Raw genomic sequence first — 4,486 nt, 5'->3', positions numbered from 1 at the left:
AATGTATTCTTTTTTTTCTTTCCTCTATAATAATTAAACCTGGAAAATAAGTTATTGATTAAACTGTTAAGATTTCAGTTCAACTAAAACTAAATTCTTCAAACATACTTATGTATTTCACCCAAGACAAGGTTTTGAGTAGCCACTCCATGGACCTCTTCATAAGGTCATGTACATTGCCATAATTTCTTTGAGTATCCAAAAACCAGAAACTCCTCTTAATTCATTATTAAAAAATAATAAGACAATGGGTATGTGTAGATATTTTAAAACACCCAAACATCAAAATCTCATATTAAGTCCCTCAAAGAAGCAATGTCCTATTATATAATCTTTCTCAGCCTTGTGCTACCAATAATCCATAAATAGAACCATTGTAAATATTTTAATGAAATATTTTTTCAGAATAAAGCACAGTTTTGCTAAATTAAATGTTTCCATAAAAAAGACAAAGATTCTTATGATTATGTGATATATGATCATTGAAGTAATAATGATACTGACAACAGTCAAAACATTCTTATTCGTATTTAACTCGTCTTACATGTTTTATATGAATTTAATGTAATATTTACTATTTCCAATTAATGCTCTATAGTAAAATTTTCTGATATTAACTACATAAATATTAAAAAGTGTTGAAAGTAAATGTTTTTATATTTTCCAATGTATTCACACGGTGATTTATTTAGCTGTAAAATCATTTTTTCAACTTTAGTTAAGGAAAATTCAAAAAGGTCAGAATATCCTTACAGAACATACTTACCTGGCAGGGGAGACACCATGATCAAGCAGGTGGTTTTCCCGGGGCAAGGCTCATCCGTTCCACTCTGGGTGTGCTGACCCCTGCGATTTCCCCAAATGTGGGAAATTTGACTGCATAATTTGTGGTAAAGGGGGACTGCGATTTATTTCTTTTTATTTTTTCTTGGGTGGCATGGTTTAGTGTGAGGTGTCCCTGCCCATGGCAGGGGGTTGGAACTAGATGATCTTAAGGTCCTTTCCAGCCCTAACTATTGTATGATTCTATCCCAGTGAGTAAAATCATAGCTGATCTTTTCTATCATAAAGTGGTAAATAACTCATAATGATGTTGTGAATGATATATTGATAGTAAACAGTGTGTGAAAACATATGTATTGTCATATCTATATTTCTCTACCCTTAGTTACATTTTATTTTAACAGAAAATTTAATGAAATTGCTTTTATTAATTTTTTTTTTTTAAATGCGGTTGCTATGGTGAGTCAGAAATCCATGAAGATAATGTGTCCATAGTTTCAGTGAAAGTTCCTTAACAGTATGGTTCAGTGCAGGAAAGTAGCTTAACTCTTTTGATTCACTCCCTTTCTGTTTCTCTAGTTTAGCAAAAAGCAACATTTTAGTAATTTCATTACATATTTCTACCCTATAATAGAGATAGGTTTAAATCTATGGAAGAGATTAAAAAGAAGTCAGTGCATGATTTACCTTTGAAGTTTTAGGGGTTTTGAACATATAAGGAATTTAATTACATTTATCATTTTGCAGATTTGAAATGTAGTAAAAACTGAATAGCTGACCTTCCTGACTGTAGAGATACAGATACAACATTTTTATACAATGGGAATTTTCCAGCATAACCTCTCTGATTTTCTGTGAATCATTCTTATTTGCTTTATGCTCAGTAGCATGTATCTTAATCTCCACAGATACACAGTCTGTAAAAAAACAAGCTGTAAACATTCAAGATAATCACAGCCTTTTTTTTTTTAGCAGACAGAATATATTTTTTTGTAGACTGTTTTCAAATTCCAAAATAGTGATATGTATTTTATCCATCTAACCCAATAATCTAGCACAAGGGTATAATAAAGCATGTGCTATCTATGCTATCCTCTTTTAAGAACACAACCTTCTGCAAATAAAAATCACAAGCAGAATTGCCATACAGAAGTACATTGGTTTCAGAAAAGCAGCATGTCATCTTTTCTTTGTCTGAATCATAAAGAAGGTAAGAATTTACGTTTGGAAGCACTAGTTAAAGTATTTTCTATTTACAAGTATTTGGCAATAAACTGTTAAAGAAACCTGGCAATAAAAGTGGATAAATGTTATGGAGTGCTGAAGCTTTTGGAAGTCATCTATTACCTCCTATAGAGACTGTTAAATGATATTGTGGCAGTTCATGAGCTGACACTAGATATACTACACAGAAAATGCTTGCAGCATTTCTGGATGATAGCAAAGTCCATCATTAAATGTACTGAACATTTTGCAGACTTTTCACCCGTGGAAACTCAGGGTTACTCAGATCTGATGAAGGCTGTGTAACTAGCATGCTAACAGCTGAGCCTATCCTATTCATCTGCAAAGTGCTTTCCAGGACCATTTCAAATTAGCAAAGGCTCTAGCATGGTCTGTTATGTCCAGCTGTGAGCTTGGAGGCTATTGCTTTGCACTAATACAAATTATAATTATTTGCTAATTAAAATTTAGACATCAAAAATATAATGTAGATCTACCAAAAACCAAATTAAAATATACACAAAATGAATCCTATAAGCTTCAAAGGCATATTAGACACAACAAATATGTAAGTTGGCATGAGTGGTTCACATTGGGTGGTTCATGTTGTGTAGTATTTAGATCCTGTCTAAAATTACTGAGCTTTGAAACTGAATCAGTCATGCATTTTGTTACTGACATATCCATGAAAAATATTTGTGGGTTGGTTTTTTTTTCAGTTTGGGTTAGGTTGGTTTGTTTCTAGTTTGCACATTTTAGAATAAAATTATAGAGATATTAACATCAAACAATTGTTCAGATGTGATGGAGTTTAAATTTTTTTTCTGAAATATATCAGATTTTTTCGTACTCCTGATTAAAAGGAAAAGGAGAAAAGAAGTAGTATTTCTTGAATTTTTTTTTAGATTCATAGGACCCTGAAAGATGCATATTTCCCTCTTCATTTTGAAGAACTTTTATGGTGGGACAATTTCCACAAGTGTTTAGTGCCTCAACTTGACCTCTCTTGTCAGAAAGAGAGAACATTACAGAGTGTGACTTGTCACACCTGTAATAGGTATTGAGATATGAATTCAACATTACACTCTATTCCAGTTTCTTGTTTTTAAAATAAGACTAAAACCACTTACTAGCTTTAAAGAATGCATCAAATATAAATCATCAGTTTCTTAACTGATCAGATATTGCACCTTATGCCCCTGAGGGACAGCCCTTCATTGCAAATTCTTTCCTACTGATTAGCCAGTTTAAAAATCTGTGACAAGACTTAACCTTTTATCTTCTAGTTATCCCTTAAGTCTAATGAACTTTTGTGTACCACATTATTAGAACAAAACCTGAAGGCATAAATTATATCAATTAGGATAACATTCATTTATTATTTATTAATTTTTCAATAACTTTTAAGAGGTTAAGAAAGCATAATTTTCACTTGTATGAATTTGTGACTATAACGTGATACTGAGCCAGATATTCTACTAATCTCAGTTTAATTACACTCTAAATCAATTTTGTACCGGCACTGAGATGAAGTATCCAGGTCTGTAATTCCCCAGATGTTTCTTCTAAGGAACTGAAGAAAAAAGAATACCAGTCTAAGAAACTTCACTATGGGTAAATTCACACTGTTTTTCTGTAACAATGGTAACAAGAAAACTCGCAAAACTCAGACATACTGCCTTTTTCTGTCATAGAATAATAGAATGGTTTGGGTTGGAAGAGACCTTAAAGATCATTTAGTTCTAACCCCTCTGCTGTGGGCAAGGACAGCTCCCACTAGACCAGGTTTTTCAGACCCATCCAACCTTCCTTGCTTGTCCCTTCTGAACACACCCCAATCATGTGATTCAACCCACCAAGTTTCTGTGATAGGTATCAGGTCATAGTTTTCCATCTGGATAGTAGCTACCAGGTCCTCCTGTTTGATTTTTTACCACTTTGGTTCAGGCACTTCAGCTTGGTTATTGGCTACATCCCCGTTTTAGAGGAGCTCACCCTAATTCCATTGAAATTAGCTACCATATTGTTATTTTCTGGTACTTAATATGTCCTAAGTTATGACTTTTTTTTCTGGTCCAGAGCTCCTACATAAGATTTATACCTATATAAACACTCACAATTATTATAGGGTCAGAATATTACAGGAAATATTTTTCTTTTTTTTTTTTTTACAGACAAAAGTATTTCCTGAAGATGGTTCCAGATAATGTGTAGGCCAACCAATGCCGTCATTTTTAAAAAGTCACACATTCAGTACAGAAGAGTCAAAATCAGGTTTCATTCACCACTCAAGTTCATAGCAGGCATAAAATGTTTTGAGCCCTTTAACAAGTAACTTCATCTCCAACTCAAAAGGCAGATCTGGTACAGTAACTTTCGTAACTTAACTCTTGCTTCTCTAAGAAATTGTTCAGAACTATTAAGCCCATATGTACTTCTTAGAAATATTGTATTAAATAACTCAAAATGTGGCTTAAAG

The 4,486-nt window shown here is 32.9% G+C and overlaps 1 non-coding gene across 1 annotated transcript; it reads left to right on the top strand.

Moving 5' to 3' along the window:
• The first annotated feature begins 758 nt into the window (after nt 1–758).
• Nucleotides 759–918, top strand: LOC115947536 (U1 spliceosomal RNA). The gene has a single exon (XR_004081450.2). It is a non-coding gene; the product is annotated as a U1 spliceosomal RNA (small nuclear RNA).
• The last annotated feature ends 3,568 nt before the right edge of the window (nt 919–4,486 follow it).

This window comes from Melopsittacus undulatus, chromosome 2 (assembly GCF_012275295.1).
Source record: "Melopsittacus undulatus isolate bMelUnd1 chromosome 2, bMelUnd1.mat.Z, whole genome shotgun sequence".
NCBI lineage: Eukaryota > Metazoa > Chordata > Aves > Psittaciformes > Psittaculidae > Melopsittacus > Melopsittacus undulatus.
Note: the sequence above shows the minus strand (reverse complement) of the source record. Positions and strands in the feature narration are given on the sequence as shown.